The following is an 18,541-nucleotide window of genomic DNA, read 5'->3' on the forward strand; positions in this document are numbered from 1 at the left end:
TGTTTGTAACATCCTTCAGGCTTGCTTGGGGTATAAGACACTAAATAGATATAAAAGCAAAAGATCAGGTATGCAAGTATGCTAACTTTTCACCAAGGACCTGACACTCATATTCTCACCCAAACTAACATAGCTTTATTCTAACGGGCAGCAAGATGCCAAATCTCACCTTCCCCCCCAACAACATCTAGCTGGGAACCTCTGGATTTACAGCAGCATCACTCTTAAATATCATTTCCGGAGCAGCTCCTGAGATTTACATATGGGTAGAAGGTAATAAAAAGTGTCATTGTATCACAGTTCTAAGAGCTGAGCATTACCAAGAAAAACTCCTATCTTTTGTCATACCCTGGAAATCTCTTCAGCTCTGTTGTTTCAAATCTACTCTGTCCATACAGATCGGTAGCTGTTTGCAATCTAGGCTTTCAGAGTATCTGAACCCCAGAAATAAATCAGGTTCTTCAGTGATTTTGTTGTTGTTGAATGTTATGGCTGGCATTAATCATAGCTATTCTATATGAATATGATTTATTTTTTTTTAATACATATATATATTATCCCTTATTGGCTCTAGTCCTTTCTCTAACCCAACAGTACTTAAAAGATCCTGTAATAGACCAAGCTAACCCTGATCACAGCTGGGTGACCACTTTCTGCATCAAAGTAAAGCTTTAAACTTGTCTGACTTGTGTTCTGGCTTAAACCCTTGACAATAAGTAGCTCTCACGTTTGATTATCAGGACTTAAATAAACCTTAGGTCTTAGGCACAATTTTTCCACTTTGTTTTCCCAAATTATCACAAAATATCCAACTTAGCTGCAATAGTCATGCACACCTACAGGGAATATACATATTTGCAAAATATATATAATGAAAAATCACAGTTCTGGAAGAAGTAAGTAACTTCCTTTTAAGATAAAGAGGAAAACAAAGAGAAATAATCACCAGGAAAACAATTATATTGTCTTTCCTCTGCAATATTTTTAATTTCCTCTGCATAATTTTTGGAAAGAAAAAAAAAGAAAAACACACCACACTGCAATCATTCTCCTAGGATAACCAGAAAGGAAATGAAACTTTAAGACACCTGAATGGTTGCTATGTGTTTCTTCCCTAGACTTCCACCAGTGAGCTACATCTGATAATATTCAAGGTTATTTTGATTGAAATATTAAAGGTGTTTTTTGTTTGTATTAGCAATGTGCTTATGCATTATGTAAGTGCTTATTTTCAGTGTTGTTTAATACGTTTTTATTTTCTTTACATTTGCATACCTAAAACCCATTCAAATAATGTTTAAAATAAATACTGTAGCTTTACCATTAGTTACATGGCCATCATCTGTATTTTTTTTTTAATTTTAAAAATGCAAACATTTACACATGATGCTCTTCACACCTAATCCTAGCGCAGAGGATTCCTCATTCCAGCTAACACTGTTCAGTGATTGTCCACATTCCCAAACTCTCCTAACATTTCAACCCTAGGCTGAATCTCTCTTGCTGGTTCTGGTGCAACCAAAATGAAACAGTAAGTGAATTGAGTCACTAACAATCCTTTTTATAGGCAAACCAAGCGTTTATAGAAGAAGCTGCAGGTGAGTCCCAGAATAATAAGGAATACTTGTGTCTTAGACTGGTGTGAATATTCTAAGTGATGCTGCCCAGCTGTTCTCTGCAGAACACAGCCCCTGCTCCGAAGCAATCAGGCTATAAGCAAACTGATTAATACATAGAGGTATACAGGTATAGTTTCTAAGGAATAAGAACTAAAATTCACGAGGCATTTCTTTACAGAGTAAAGTCTCTGTAGGGTTCTAAAAAGCAGCTTTCACTGCTAATATCCACCAAGCACATGTCTGTGTCTCTTACTGATATCGCCATAACATTGGAGAGCCATACTAAATAATGAGAAGAGAAGAGCTGGTAGAAATTAAAGTTCTGATATCAATCACATAAATGATTTTTTTTTTTTCTTTTTTTTGATAAAGTTTGGGTTAAGGCAATTGAAAGAAGCTGAGCTGAGAAAATGAGGTTATCTTCCTTTCTGAATGCTGTTCTACAGGTTTGCCATCTTAAGCACTCAGAAGCAATTTATACTGGGAAAATGTTCAGAATTTTCTTCTTTCTTGTTCATGAGCCTCACTCTCCTGGCTACAAGCTTCACTTTGGTCCCCTCCTTCTTATGATACAACACCATCTCACCCAACTTTGCAACTACATTAATCATTGTATTTCTCTTTGGTTGTTTCACCACAACTTAAACTCAAAACTGTTGTTAGATTCTGGGGAGTCACATCTCGAGGCTAAAGTACCACCTGTCCCTGTCCTTGCATCCTGACTGATTTGCAGTATTGCTTTGATTAGTCCCGTGGGAATCTCCCCAAATTACACCGGTTGTTCAGCCTTAGAATGTGCTTTACTTTTAGTGTTATATAACATTCAATGAGAAAACTCTCATGCTGAGTCTGATGTTGTCAAATTCTTGTTTTCCTTGATAATGAGACTATTAGTTCCAGCAAAGCTCCATTAAAGTATTTTATACCACTGATGCCTTAAAACTATAAAACTTGTTTCAGATTCATAGAAAAAGGAACAGACTCTTGTACCCCATACCTATAGCTATAAGGTAGTATAGTTGAGTCCCAGTAATGGAGATGGAAGACTTCCCCTGAGGTGGGCAAGAAAAAGAGACAGTGTGAAATGAGTGCATCTGGGAACATCAGAGGTGAAGATGCCATTAACCACATGAAAATGAACCTTTCTTTTTCTCATAATTGTCTTCCACATCCACTTTTTTTTTTTTATATTTATCCTAAAGCAACTACATCATTACTTACTGGAGAAATAATTTATTAATTTTTAGATACAGTGAAAAGCAAATGATTTTTTTTTTTAGACCTCAACCTCAGGCTTCCTTTGTGCTATTACAGGAACACCCCTGATTTCACAAAAAATTATTTTATAGAAAGCAATTTATTAAACCTCACGATCTGTCAAGACACATGAATATTGATGTGTTCACATTAACATTCCCTGCAGCAGCTGAAAACTAAATTTGTCATGACATAGTGGGAATTACGTGCTGCAGAGCAACAAGTGACAGGGGCTTAATTAAAGCAAAACTGACAAAGTATCTGAGCAATTACAGCAAACATTTTTTTTGTTTGTTTGTTTTAAATGTAACTAAAGAACTACCTGAATGTTTTTAGTGAAGTGGAAAGGAAGGCAATATTGAACTCTTTCAGAAGATAAAACCTAGGGCAGTACAGGTGCAGCTTGTCATCTGGAAATTGCATATAACAAAATACTCCATTACTCTGGAATTTAGATACAGCAATGGCCATATCAAATTATATTTTACCTAGATTCCCAAAGAAGATACGAAATAAGATATCTTTATAATTAAGATAAGAAATCCTGTGAGAGCACAATTAAAAGTGATTAATAGAATTTAATCTGCAATTGGTCCTAAGACAAGTAAATTCCAGTGGTTTAAAGGAGGATTTTTCCTTGCCCTAAATCAACAAATCCACTGGATAGACACCCTTTAGTTCATCACAGCAATAATTTGCTTGCTTGTGAGATGGTCCTCTATGTTTCAGTGCCATTTGCTGTAATCCCATCTAGAAAGCTGGCATTCCCCACCTTCCTGTGGGCTGCAGAGCAGCATGTATCCTGAAAGAAATTCTGACTCAATCCAGTCCATGTGCTATATTTGGAAACTGGAAATCTGACCGTCATCAAGGGAAAGTGCCCCAAAAGATTAATTCCGTCTTAATATAAGTAGTAGGCTCTTCTTAGTTGATCTCTATCCCTGAGATCAGCCAGAAACAGAGATGTGCCAGACAGACATCTCCACATCCAATATTGATGAGTAGCAGAGCCATGCATACCCATAAATCTCTTTGGCTGACTTCCAGAAAGGTGGAAGAATGAATTAATTTAGGAGTTAGCTAGACAGTGTTGAAAGATACTCATATATCCCTATCCCATTGTGATTTTAGGGAGAAAAAGTCAAATTATTGTTTGGAGTTTTACGGAATAAAATAGGTTAGATTAATGTTGAACCTACACTACATAACAAAATGGCAGGCAGCCAGCTGGGGAGGGGAGCATCACTAAATCAATTTTCTACTGGAGTGGAAAACATCCCCCTTTTTGAAACAGGGACATTTGTTAGTTTGCTTGTTCAAGGTAGGTCAGCTCAGTACGAGTCAGACAGCACAGTTCATTCATTGTAAGTTCACTGTACCTATGCAGATGGGATCTGAAGACATGAAAGTAGAAAATCAGAGCATCACACATCAAAAGCTGGGAGGAGCCTGCTCACATCAAATCCACACACTGGGACAATCGTTCCAGTTGTCTCTGATGTAGAAGTCGTTGAGAAGCATAAGGTGCTTTTCTGCAGCCCAGCGTCAGCTGACAGATGTGGCTACAACATGCTTGATTAAGAGCCCCAAGATCCGTTATCTAAAAGCAAAATAGAATCATTCACTCGTACCTACAGTTTAGTAAAACAAATCATGTCAGACTGAAACATTAAAATTCAGTATTGAAATAAACAAATTTATTAAAATTATGCAAGCTCTTTTAAAAATATATCTTTTTACTACCTGATGAATAAAGATATAGAGGTAGACTTGACTGATTCATATAACTGAATGTAGAGAAATTATATTTTTTTAATAAATCTTCAAAAGAAAAAAAAAAGATCCAGTAAACAATCTGTGTACAATAGCCATACAGGCACGATGGCAGGCATGAATAAGGTAGAAAAGAACAATAGCAGCAGTAGTTCGGTGTAAAAATAAAAGCATCAAATGGATTAAATGACAGCTTTAATGCAGAAGGACTTTTCCAGGTAAGACTAAAAGGAATTTAGATATGATTGCCTGTCTATTTTTTAATTTGGAATCACGATTTTGGTACTTTACAGATTTAAGATGTTCTTGCTCTGAGTGGGTGTGTTCATTCCTGTCTTGAAGAACTCAGCAATGGCAGCCTACATGTTACTTTATTTAATTCTTCTAGAATTACTTCTCTACTGTTTGCTTGGAGGACAAGAAATATTTTACAGTGACTATTGTGGAATTGTGATTTTTAAACAGTTTTTCCATGATAAGACCTGTGATGAATAAGTGATTAAGAGAGAGCAGTGACAAAGAACAAAGTAGCTTGATGTTCACATAAGGACTGAATGACAATTTCTGGCTGTTCTGCAGGTCAAGCTGCTGTTCACCAGACCTGATATGCTATTAGCCTGGCTCACACTTTTATTATACTTTAACGTTTCCTTTGCTACCTAGAAGAAAAAGGCTACAAAACCAGTACATTCTTCCACAAATGGGGAAAACAACAAAAACAAAAGATCATGGTGGGAGGTTGTAGCAATGACGCAATGTTCATGGTCTTCCAAGAAATTGCACTTAGCCCTTTTTTGCCAAAGGGTGGATGCTAAAATACTAGTTTTGAAAGAAGAATGGAAACTCCACATAAAAGAGTTTTGGTGGAATAAATGTTACCTGCAATAGAAAAGGGTTAGGGGCTACTTTTCTTTTATCCTGTGTTTGTAAAGGACTGCAGTTGGATTTCCTTCCTAACGTTTTAAAAATCAATTTTTAATAAAAGCTGTTTTCATGCTTGTGTTTCAAATTCTTTTGTAATTGAATGAAACACGTAAGTACAAAGGTAAAATATGTTCTACCTTCTGCTCTTCCCAGCACTCAGCTATCCAGATTTCCTCAGTGCAATGAAAATCTTGGACATCGATTCTCTGAAGTTTCAAAATGGATCAGAAGCAGCATTTATGAATTGTGCCAGTGGGTGAAAACAGCTAATAGCAATTACTTTCTTGGAAACAAAGGCAGAGGTGCAGGCTTGCTGAGCCATTGTAAATAATACACTTCTTAAACCTTTCAAACATGAAACAAATCAGTTAGCTTTTCATATCAAACAATTATCAGAAAAAGTCTAATGGACAACCTCAAAATGACAAATAGAAATGACAAAAAGGTCTACACTAAAGTAATTGTTATTTGCTAACAGGTCTTCTAAATCAGACCACCAGCTCCCACTTAGAATCCTCTAGAAGGCAGCAGTAAAAGCAGTGGAGGAGGTTGGGTTCTGTGTCGACTCAGTCCACCATGAGAAGAGTAACAGGTATTTGTGGATAAAGATTTTACATTTTAGAGTACAAGATACTGGAATAAAAGAATGTTTGCATGCAGGCTGCATAGTTAATTTCTTCTCTGTCCTCTGTATTCTCCTGGGTTTCATTCTGACGCCTTTCAGTACCCCAACATCAGAAGATGATACATCACCTAGATCCTGTGAATAAGAACAGCTACTCCTCTGTTGAAAAGGGCTCTTAAATCCTATTGCTTCTCTTTTTCATCCAAGCTGTCTTCAGTGACAAACTGAGTCAGAGGCACAGCCAGGGCGATGCAGGCTGTGGTGTTCAACAGCTCTCTAGAGTCTGCTGAAGGATGGCTATTCCTGAGCCAGTCTTCCCACCTTCTAGGTAGCTTCTTGGGGCAAAAATACCATCTAGACATTCAAAAATACCCGACAAACAGGCTGACACAGGATATTTATAAATTGTAAAAATGCAGGAACGAGCCTGCCTCACCACCCTGTTGTCAACTGCCCAGCTGTGGTATGAGCAGGAGGACACACAACTCCCACAGCCTGAATCAGGAGTACTAAACACATCAGAAAATGGCAACTGCTAAATAACATTTTTCTTTTCATCTCTAAAGTCTTGTAAGTAGCCATTTCTGCCCAAGCTGCATATTAATTGCACGTTGTTAGTAGATTGATGCTCTCTCGCATCATCTGCATGGTGCTTCACGCCAAAACCACGAGACTGCAGGACTTCAATCAAAAAGGAAAAAATAATCAATAAACCCAGGCAGCTTGTGACGCTTAGTGACAAATTTTCCCTGCCTGTATGGCTATATTTTAATTTAGACAAAAATAGCTAACACCACACTTGCATGCAAAAAGAAGTCATCTGCTACTTATCTAATGTGTAATTCAATAATTCCTATAATTGATCCTCATTGACAGTTTATGCAAGCTCACTCACCCACACTGCACATATTGTGCTTCCTGACATAATTCCCAACATAGACTATGATATTTCAACAGAAGAAGCTTGTTAAATCAGGTCAAACAAAATAAAGAATCAGAATCTGCTGCAAGTCCTTACAGTTGTCTGTCTTTCCTGTCCCCTTTCCCCCCTACCAATAAATAAATAAGTAAATAAATAAAAAGAAAACAACAGCTATTGGTAATTTTTCAACTGGTTAAAAATGCAAAACACGGTTTTGTTAAATGTTGATAGGCTTCAGAAGAAAACCACATCCTCATTTTTTCCCTAGACACCAGATTATTATTGTTTATCAGACATAACTGCCAGTCTTTATTGTTTCCACGTGGTTTGATTTTCCCTGGAAGTGCCATATATATTTTAACGATCTGCTGAATTAAAAGAATTCTAAACCAGTTTCCAGCTGATGCGATGCTATTTCTGAGATAGGCCAGTAATGGACCTTTTCTCTCACACAGATAAAGCAACACAAAATTGTCGCATTGATAATGGGTCTTCAGGTGTCTGAAAGAGCGATACCTAATTTCAGAAGAACACAAACAATAGAGCCATTTCCACTTACAATAATTGTAAATAAAGAGGAACACAATGTTTCTGTTTTATAAACACGATTACCTAGCCAGCATTGTCCAGCCATTTCAAATGACTGTTTCTCTCCAAAGGACCAAGATACAGAAAGAGTATGGCAACTAACAACTGATGCATACAGCTAACGGCAGCAGAAAGCCAGGGGAAGGTGATTAGCAGCATACCAATAAGCCAAACACAAACGGCTGGAAAACCATTTCCAGAGCATATGCTAGGACAGGGGAACCCCTGGTTTAGTTTTCTGAAATAAAACTTCAGCTTTTTAAACAAAGCATTATTTGAAGCTCAGAGACGGACACTTTTCCAAAGATTCTGCTACTACATATTCTCTTGCCAACATCAAGACCTAATTTTATAGCACCTGAGCAAACGATTCCCATAAATAACCTTTTTCACCCACAAGCCTTTCCCCCATCACCCAGGGGTAGCCTTTTAGGCTAATTTACCTACTGTGCCACTGAATGATTTTCCAATTTCTGATGGCTATAGCACTTCAGGTTGGTTATGTTACACCTTATTGAGCGGGTAAGTCATCAGGAGAAAAAGGAAAGCAACCAAGGGTGACGTGTGTGCAGAGGCAATAAAAACCACAGGAGCCTGCTCTTACCATCCATGCCCACAGCAAGTTTCGAGGGAGGTTTTTGCACAAGAGAGGGATGTTGGTATGCTCAAAAGAGTGATACAGTATTTCATGAGATCTGCAGACTTCTAAGTTTATATGGAAACATCTTCTTTTCCTCACAGAGTAACTTCTGAAACACCAAACAAACATACTTCAAGGATAAACCTACATGTACTTGTGTTATTTGTATATAGGTTACTCTTTTGAAATAAAAAATGGAGTAAAACTGACACAACATGTATCTTACCTATTGCTGACACTGAGTAGCACAAAACTGACCCAAGGAATTAGCAAGAAGCCAGCAAGGGAAAGCTCTGGGCAGACTGTGTGGCACAGGCAAGTCATACAGCCTCTTAGGGTAGGATTATTCAAGAATGCTTTGGGAAGTAGTTGCTTCCCTCCCTTTTAGCCAAGGCTGAGATTTCTTCATTTAAATGTAAAATTTGGGAAATGTTTTATAATCTCTGCAACGTCCTTGAATCAAAGCAGTGAGGGAAAATATAAAAATGAATGAAATTCTTCATATAAGGCTACATCTGACACTTAAAAACATAAAAGAGGATGATTAATGTAGGCTAAATTTGCATTAAACTAAGATTTTCTTTTAATAGTAAAATGTTCCTGGAAGAAACCAGATACCCAAATATGTGAGAGATAATGCAGACTAGCCCCCATCACTGAAATAATGCACGTAAAAAGACTTGTGAAGCCTCTTCTCCTCCTGCCCAACAAGGCTGATTTCGTCTGGTTCAGAAGACCTTGTCAGGCAAAGGGCTGGAAGCTTTATAAAATGACCCAACCTCCACGGGAGAGGTAAACCACAGTCCAAAGCACCACAGGTACAAAAGCACAATCAGCTAAACTGGGCTCTGATGGAGAACCTGAACTGCTGTAGATTTTTATCATAGTCTTGGCATGTAAGTTGAAGGGCTGTCAAATAAGCAAAACATGTCCATGATCCTTTTACAACAGCATGTCAAAGCATTCATCAATTCCAATGAATAATATTTGGCTTCATGTTTGTCACATCCCTCATTTGCCATGTTGCAGGTCACGCTGCCATCACACATGCCATGGGAGAAGCGGGCTGTGAACTCAGACCGAGGATGCACCGCATGTTCATAAATGTCATTTGCACTAAGACTGAGCTCACCCAGCCTCTGCAGACAGGCAAAATTTAAAAATCAGAAACAAGAATGGAAGATACTCTATTAAGGTAACATTCATATCTGAATTTCACCCCCATATAGCTCATGTGTGGGTGAATATTAGATTTAAGCAGTTAACTAAATGCTGAATATATTAGCGACAAATATGGTCTATGCACTTCCTAAAATGTCTAGGAGTATGCAAAGCAATAATATGGGAAAGGTAGGGCAGAAAGACAAAGGAAACTTTTAATCTTCAGGTTTATTTTTAGGTCATATATTGAATGAAGGTTTGCCTTTTCCACAGAACACCCACACCCATGCAACAGAGCAGAGATTCATCAGCCCGGAGTATCACAGCTTTCTTCATGGTGTTGCTTTTTTCACATAATGTGGTTAGTTAATTAGATCTCCTCTGATCAATCATTGAATTACTGCTTCAAAAGGCATTATGATATGATGAGAGTGCCTCGCAGCAGTTTAACACTTTGATTTTTCTGTCCTAACACATTTACAGCTAGTGTGAACTAGGTCTTCCCAGCAGGAATAAAGAAATACTCTTTTTTTAAATTACAAGCATGATTTATCTCACAACTTAAAAACTGACCAGTAAATTACTGTAATATGGTTTCATTCTCTCCTCTTCTCCTTCGTTGTATCTAAGTCTAATCCCTTTCATGTTTGCCATGTGTCTTATGTTTTGATCTCAAGCTCTGTGGAGCTGCAACCTTCTCTCTCACACTCATGTTCTATTCAGTTCTTTTAATACCATCACCATAACACATCTGTGACTTCAGCTGTGCTGTAGTATTTCCTTCCTTGGTCCTCAGGAGTCTGTCTCAAGAATCAAAGAAGTACAGTCATCTCAGGAAGACACTATCAGGGTCCCTGCTGTTTTCCTCTGTGATTTGACTCTTGAAGAGAAATCGTGATCTAAGGGTTAAGACTGTAAGTCACAACTTTAGCGTGAGAGTTGTGCATGACCTAGCATTTGGGACAGTGGGCTAGTGATTGCCTTCATCCCTCTGTGAAATGGAAACAGCAATTACAGCACAGTGTTTCCCCAAGCCTTGCTTCATTTTAGTTTCAGTGAAGAGCTTTGGACTCCTTGGAAAGCAGGAGGTATGGGAAGAGATGGTATCTAGTCTTTGGAAGTCTGGTTTTGCTCCCTCTGCAAGAGCAGATGATATGTGTAACATTCAGGGATATTCGCATGGTTTGTTTCAGTATTAACATTTCTATCCTATCTTTTTCATCACTGACCTCCCCAAACGAGCACCCCAAGCTAAGCACAGAGTTTACTCACCCACTCCTTGTGGTAGGATTTCAACAACTGCAGCAAGAAGCTGACATTATTTTCACTCTCACATGAACAACTTCTTGCAAGCCAAATTGTGCCAAGCTGTTAAAGCCGTGCCCGCACACAGTCAGCTGCAGACAGACAGACCAGAGCGTGGACTTTTCACGAGGAAATAAGCCACCAGACCAGCTCTCAGGTTGTTTCATATTCTCCACCTTTCTGCATGCACACTCTTGCTCAGGCCCCCCATCTGAAAAGAAACTATGACAACCACACATGCAGGAGCTCCCCTCAATGTAAAAGATGACAGTCTTTAAATACTTCATTTCTCCTTTTTATACTTTAGCTTTTGCATTACAGTTGATTATTTGGACTACCCAGAAAATTATTTTTTTTACTCCAGTTTGTACTTTGTTTTTCCCATCTGAACACAGGTGATCCCCTGAAGTGCCTGTCCTTAAGGCTACTGAGAGCGTTTCTTGCACCTGTGCTACCTAAAGTTCCTGATTAGCAGGTAGTGCTGTCAAAGGTCAGAATTTCTGATCAGTAATTCCTTTTAAGATTAACATGTAAAGATAAACTATAAATCTCTTTACCTGCAAACTTCATTAATCTGCTTTATGCCGGGTCATTTGCTTATCCAACGCGTGGTGGTGGTATGACTGCCTGGCCTATACAGGCCAGGGTGACTTCAATCCTGCTGGCCCCAGGTGCTGAGTTCTGCTCCCCTGACTGCTAGAGCACAAAGAATTTTAGAGGAGCAGATTCTAAAACATACCTATAAATTCACCTTTAATATTGCTATAAAGAAGTGTCTTTTGGCTTAACAGTGCTATACAGAGTTCTTACACCAGCAGACAGTTAAAAAAGCTTTTAAAGTTATGCTCCTGTTAGTGATGGAAGTCCCCAGATGAGGAGAAAAGATGCATTATTTTTAAGCACTAGAAACGATGGAAAATAATTTACTTTTTAATCCCAAAGAATGACACTTGCCAGATGCAGGGGAGCTGAACAGTAATATAGGAGGTCCTGCAGTTGCCTTTCCAGAAGGATAGTGCAGTCTGCAAGTAATTAAACAACAGAAAGCAATACCCATAATTCAACAGTATGCCTTAGCTATTATTTGGCAATTCTTTTTCTCTTGAAATCTCTTATACATAAATATGAGCTTAAAATGGAAATTACTCCTACCAAGTTTTATTTCATTGTGAAATATTCTCATACAGCAATATGCAACCATATTTGTAAAAAAAAAAAAAAAAAAAAAAATCTCTCACTGCCAGCCAAAGCTGACCTGCACTCTCACAAAGCCTGCTATTTTGAATTTGAATGTGCTACCTGGTATGTGGGCAGCAGGCCCTAGGGAGATGATACACCAGTCTGGCAGCTCTCCATTCCATGAGGCAGAAGGGTGCTGACAAAGTGAAGGGGATTTAGAAACCAGCAGCTAGAATGAGAAAATACAGGATTTTTATTTTTTCTGGAGAGATTCAGAAATGAGTATTTTTATGACAAGACTGATGGCAACCCTCAAAGTAACCCCCACCGATCAGACAAGGAAACAAATTATCGGCTGGCTATCTGCTATTTCCGAGCACTTGCAGTGTTCTCCATGCCCAGGCTGGCAGAGGAAAGATGGATTTCCAGAGGTTCCTGCTCCAGACAGCCCCACAGAGCCACTTCTCCCAGGAAGGTTAACATCCCTGCGCAGCTCCTATCCTGTGCTAGTCAGACACTGCTTCACTTTCTGAAAACTATTTCAGGAGAAATGGGAGTTTTGAATAAAAGCCACTTGGAATTCTCAAACATATACAATAAGAAATTACTTTTTAAATTCCCTTTTTCTGTGTTTGTTTCTTCCTGAACACCCATTTCAATCCATAGCACTTTATTCTGGTGAGTACTTAGCACATACTATCATGCGGTCTAGTAATAAGAAGCAATATGTGACTTTTCCAGCTTGGACTGATATGGACAAGATGAGAAACAAGAATGTTTCCAAGTACGATCCTATTACTGGAACACACACACAAATTTCACCCTCTCTAACCCCTGCCTGGCCTCTTTGTCCTGATGCCAAAAGATCAGGCATTTACCTTCAGGCTTAAGATGAACATGTACAAGGTAACAACGCTCTTTTTAAAAACAGAACTGTCTAAAGAGAAGTAAAGAAACCAAGTTTGGAAACATGAAAAAGCAGAAAGATCCTGGGGAAAAGCACTGACTGACTCACACTAATGCAGGGTCCCTCAACCATGTAGAATGAGTTTCAGCTAACCAGGAGCCACTTAATTACTCCTGTTCAGTGGTTTTCCACCCACATGTTTATCATAGTTCATGCTGCTGAAAAGCACTGAGGAATCAGCTCAGAGATGAAAGGCTGCTCCTCATAGGTAATGGGTGCTACAAAAGCTCATTCTGAAAGCTTCTGTGCTGCCCATATCCAGATGCCTCCATCCAGAGGCATCCATATCCAGGATTGCCTGCCTCCTCATGGTGTGACAGTTCATGCCCCAAGAAGATCCATACTTTGGATTAGTAAATAAAGAGATCCTTTAGCACCATCTGAAAGGGCAGGTTTGTTTAGTCAAAATACCCCAAACCAAAGTCCCTCAAGGTTGTCCATTCCTTTATCCTAGGGTAAGAAACTAGCAGTAGGTGGAAGGAAATTTTTGCAAACACAGCCTGCCTGAAAAGTTTGTGTTGTTGAACAGGAGATTCGATCCTCTCAGGAACCTCCTGAGCAAGGTTATCAACCTCTCGCAGTCTGCAGGCTCCTAGCAGTCTCAATAGCAAAGGCAAAAGGACACATCACTCCAACTGCAGCCACTTGCAGCATCAGCCACAGCACAGCCAGGGCAAGTTTTGAAGAGCTCGAGAGCCCTGCAGATGGCACACAGGAACATTCTCCCCTTCTGGCACAGCAGCTTCCTAAACAGGCACAGGAACAAGCTCATCCGTACTGTGCACATCCACTGGTCTCACTTTCTCTAATGAGGGACAACAACAGGACAGATCTTGCACAGACGCTAAGGTGCTGCCATTTACACCGAGTAGTTAATGGGCCCTAAAGATTAAAATAATTACACAAATCAATGTGTAACTAATTAAAAAAAAAAAGAATCCTGTACTTTTTGCTTTCAAACTTTGTGTTCCCAAGAAGTAAATCAGGCCTCTCGTCAGATAATTTATAGAATACCAGTTTCCATAACAACATAATTGCTCAATGAAGCAAAAATACCTGGCAGAGTTGCCATTGTCATGAAATAATTGACCACAACAGTGAGTGAAGGAAGCTGCTTCACAACAAAGATTGCTTCATGTCAACATGGTCAATTCAAATCTAACGATGCTAGATCAAAGACCATTACTCCCTCATGAGTCACTACAAATCATAGCACATACAGAAGAGGCAGAGCAAGATGGTCCTGAACAAATATTTTTTCCTCACTGTCACATCTAATCATTTAATGGTTGCAGAACTGCATGGTGGCCAACAACACAGCAGGTAATTTTAGGACCTAATGGTTTCCTATAGAGAAATACAAGCAAGAACATCTCTCTCAGTTTGCATCTCCGTATGAGCAAAAGCACAGGATACTGTTTCTTTTTTAAAAGGAGTGTTTGTTCCAGAAAGACTTGTCAAATATTGTCATGCTGCAAGATTCAAGAGGGGGTAACTCTCACCCACTGAAAAAAAAAAAAAACCTGCTTCATTGAAAAAAGCCACTCTACCTGTTGAGCTCCCATGAACCACAGAAGCAGCAAGCCCAGGGCCAGGTCTGTGTGTACATGCTCTGGCCTAATACCTCTGAAGCAGGCCTGTGGAGCCCAACCTGTTTGGCCCCGTCCCAGGTCTGCTCTGAATCTTATGCCCACTGTGTTCCTAGGAGAGTTTTTGTTTCTTTGCGGTTTTTCCAAATGAGAAGGCTTGAAACAAGAAGTGATGCAGCAATCCATTCAAGTGGCATGTCTGTAGTACAATGTTAAGGCATGTGGTGCCAATCCCTGCAGTCAGGACAAGTTTATATGTGGATGGGAGACCTCCTGAGAAAAGTGTTCAAGTATTGCCCCAGCCAGAGGGAGTCACTCTGGGCTCTCTCTGTGTCCAGAATCTGCCTGAAGCAAATCCTGCCATCAGTCACAACTGTTGTGTTTGGTGTTTTTTTGGTTGGTTTTTTTTTGTGTGTTTTTTGTTTGTTTGTTTGTTTTTTCCTTAGCTAGAACTAGTTAAGTAGCCCCAGGAACAAAGTACCACATACCTCACCTGGCTCATCAGGGCCAGGAGTAAAACCAAGTCAAACTTCCAGTGCCATCCGTACCCCAGTGAATTGAGCTGGCCTGAAACACTGGCCATGCAGCTCCACAGGCTCTAAGTAGTTGTGCTTGTTCCCGGCACTGTCAGCTTTGCTCTGGAGAGATGGCTCTGGCACACTTCCAAACCTCACACCTGAAACAGTGACTAAAAGCTGCAGTACAAAGCATTTACGCCTCTAACTCAGGGATGTCTCAGCATGATACCTGCATGTGCCATGTAACAAGTTGAATCCATTACCCTGTTCTTTTCCCTTTGCATCCCTTGCTCCTTACACCTTGGCAGTAAGGTGAGCACAGTCTGGTGTTGGCTCTGCCCTTAGGCAGGCCTGAGTCACTCAGGCCATGCATTCATACCCTTAAGCAGCCAAGGGATTTTTCCCTGGACTTTGATGTTATGAGTCACCTTGATGTCCGAGTGCTTTTTCTGCTCTAAGTGACGTAATATTGATAACCCTGAGGAACAACAAGCTTGATGGGAACTCTGTGGGGATCTTGAGCCTTGGGAGGAACTAGGACGGTCTTTCAGTTCACTACACGTTGCTTGGCTAACACTCCTAACAGCTTTTTTTTTTCCCCTCTTCTGTTTAACCAGAAATTTCTATTCTCTCCTCCCTTATAAACCTCTACAAATTTGCTTTTCCATCCTCTATTTCTTCTCCCCAACAGCAGGGAGAACCTGGGCACACACATTCCCAGATAGCTTTGGACATTACAGAAGCAAAGAGAAAGTAAGGTCACACAGGAGTCTTATCTCTGGCTTTGCAGTTCTGGCCTGCTTTAAAAGCAAGACACGTATTGCCTTTAATTATTCATTTGGGTAACTGCAACCTCTGAGCAAACTCTCTTAGGCTGCCGACTCTTCTTGCTGCCCATCTTGCAGCAGCAGGAAGCTGTGGGACACTGAAACACCTCAGCATGCAGGTACACGAACCACCAGAATAACTAAAACATTTGTCAGAAATAAAGTGCAGTAAAGCAAAGAGAAAAATAAAGCAATTAATCATTCAAACAGATATGAGAGAGAGAAAACGGCAAAAGGAAGCCGATAGCTTGTGCCGTCTTCCTTGGAAGACTGTCAGCCCACTGACAGGAAGATTAAGGATGCTGATGGGAACTCCTCTCTCAGTGCAGTTAGCTTTAAAAGCATAGGACAATAATCTACTTTTACAGGCCTGTCTGTGGCTTTCCCACAATGTGTCTTTTGCTCCCGTTACTCTAAATAATAAAGGATGATCCCTTGCAGTGCTTCATTTCTGGCTGCTGCCCTCACAGCTGAGGTGGAAGTATTGACTGGAGCACTTGGGCATTTATTGGATTTGCAGCTTTTCTGATGTGTTAAATATGTTTTGTCCTGCTTAACTCATACAGCTCTGTGTACGCCAGCATTTGCTGGTGTAACCACCAAAGGTCCAGACCCTCTGCCACACTTCCTTTGTGAGAAGACCAAAGGGTGAGATATCTGGAAGGCAGAATATTAATTTCAAAGCACTGGTTTTAACAATGTACTTGACATTGGGCTTGAAGAGCCTGCGCAGCTCTCAGTTCACCTCTCCTTGACCCTCTTGGGAGGACAATACTCACTGCCATATCCGCAGCTTAAGCTGGATTGTCAGTTCCAGGAGCTCAGTCCTTTAGGAACCTGTTTAACAGAGAGAATTGCACTGGCAGATTGCCCTGAGTGGCTCCTTGAGTTAAGTTCTCCATCCGTTCCCCTGGCTTAGTTACTGAATTGGGTAATCAGGGGTTGGGGAAAAGCAAGAAGGGGAAATTATTTAGCAACAGAGTTAATGCTGTCCCTTCTCCCTGTCCCGTAAAGGCTAACTTTTTGCTACTTGCTTTTCTTTTACAGCCCTGTAATGTTTTGCCTGAGCAGGAAAAGAATGAAGAACACAATCTTACACCATCCTCTTGTACCAATGTTTATTTTCAGCCTTGTTTCCTAGTACCACAGGGAAGGCCTTCATATATTCTGTACCTGTGGGGTAATGCATCAGTCACTTGCTCTGTTCTCTGCGTACTTGAATCAGTCTGTCCTTCCTGCAGCTTCAGAAAGGGGCTGTGCTATCATCATCCCTGTAGTGATTTCAATGTTGAAAGATAATTTATGCTGTACACACAGGAACCTTCACACTGCAAGAGCCTCAGCTCCTGAAACACCTCACCTAGATGTCCACAAGACCTGTCCATTATTTGCAGTTCTTAGCATCCACCTGGTGAAGACTTATACCAGGCATAAGCAGTGCAGCAACCAAAAGAGAAAAGCTTGCCTCTGACTCGTTTCCCTTAACCCATTCGTCTTTTTTTCTAGGGTGAGGTTCTCCAAAGGACACACCAAGCCTATCTGGGGGAAGAGGAGCTGAAATAGGTGTCAGGTGTCTGTAGACAGAGGCTGTCTCAGCTCTCAGCCAAAATGCATTTTAGAATCCTAATGGATAATGCCACTGTATACCTGTAAATAAACTGTTGTATCCTTAACTGTTTTCTTGGCTATTTGATGGGGATAACGCATACAACGTAAAACACCAGTGAAGTTTTAAAAGTAATTAATATATTTCTAAAATGTCAAATCAATAATTAAATTCACTAGACTTTTTTCTTTAAATGCAAGTCAATAGCAGGTCATGCTGTGACCAAAGCTTTAATCCAAGGTTAGTGTAGATAGCACTGCTACATTTTGCAGTCAGTAGGCTCCAAACGACCATTAAGGTTGTGTAGGTGCCTGACTGAGATGGTGGCCCATCTGTAATACACAGCACTGATTTACATCTTCATCCAGGCGATAGCTTTTTTTTCCCTCCCCATCCAAACAGATGCAGCTACAGGGTTTGTTTCAGGCTTTGTCTGAGGGATTAAAACCATCTCAATATAATCCCTTTTTGTTTTATATACTGATAGAAGCTTTAGAGATGAAAATTAATGCCACAATGGATTTCATTAATCACACCAGGCTTGGTTTGCTGTAGTAGGCACATCCAGCAGAAGGTGCTCACAATCAGTTTAAACATTAAACTCCCTCCTCTGTTTAAATACTGCTGATCAAATCTCTGACAGTATGGCTACCGCGTCAGGGCAAGGGGATTCCTTTAAAAGTTGTAGATCATCTTGCCTTATGGCGAGTCCCATTTCCAGCAACGCTGGCCCCATTTGATCGCAAGGACAAAAGCTCTAACAAAATCAGTGCCTGGGGAACTGCTGGGAGATAAAGGAGGAGTCACCTCCGGGTCACCAGCAAGAAACAGGCTCCATAATAGCCAACGGTCACCATTACAAGATGGGGGCTGGCAGGATGAGCATGGCATGAGGTAGCAGGTCTCCACCTGGGTTTTGGACAGCAGGTGTTTGCATGACAAAAAGCACCACTAGCATTAACTGCCACCACCAGGACAAGAGACAACAATGGATGAGTCCTACTAGCTGGGCTATTGGGGTGCATCCACCACAGAGGGCTA

The 18,541-nt window shown here is 40.2% G+C and overlaps 1 protein-coding gene across 2 annotated transcripts in view; it reads right to left on the bottom strand.

Moving 5' to 3' along the window:
• The window catches only part of CIT (citron rho-interacting serine/threonine kinase), a 120,576-nt gene that overhangs the window by 76,829 nt on the left and 25,206 nt on the right, over positions 1 to 18,541 (bottom strand). The window contains exons 2-5 of one of the 2 annotated variants that reach the window (XM_068653780.1): positions 12,114 to 12,222; positions 11,742 to 11,836; positions 10,782 to 11,036; positions 4,256 to 4,476 (exon numbers count right to left, since the gene is read on the bottom strand). The gene's annotated coding sequence lies outside the window, so the exon portion shown is untranslated. The remainder of the gene's footprint in view (positions 1 to 4,255; positions 4,477 to 10,781; positions 11,037 to 11,741; positions 11,837 to 12,113; positions 12,223 to 18,541) is intronic. The other variant, XM_068653781.1, reaches the window with a different exon arrangement.

This window comes from Anas acuta, chromosome 17 (genome assembly GCF_963932015.1).
Source record: "Anas acuta chromosome 17, bAnaAcu1.1, whole genome shotgun sequence".
Classification (NCBI taxonomy): Eukaryota; Metazoa; Chordata; class Aves; order Anseriformes; family Anatidae; genus Anas; species Anas acuta.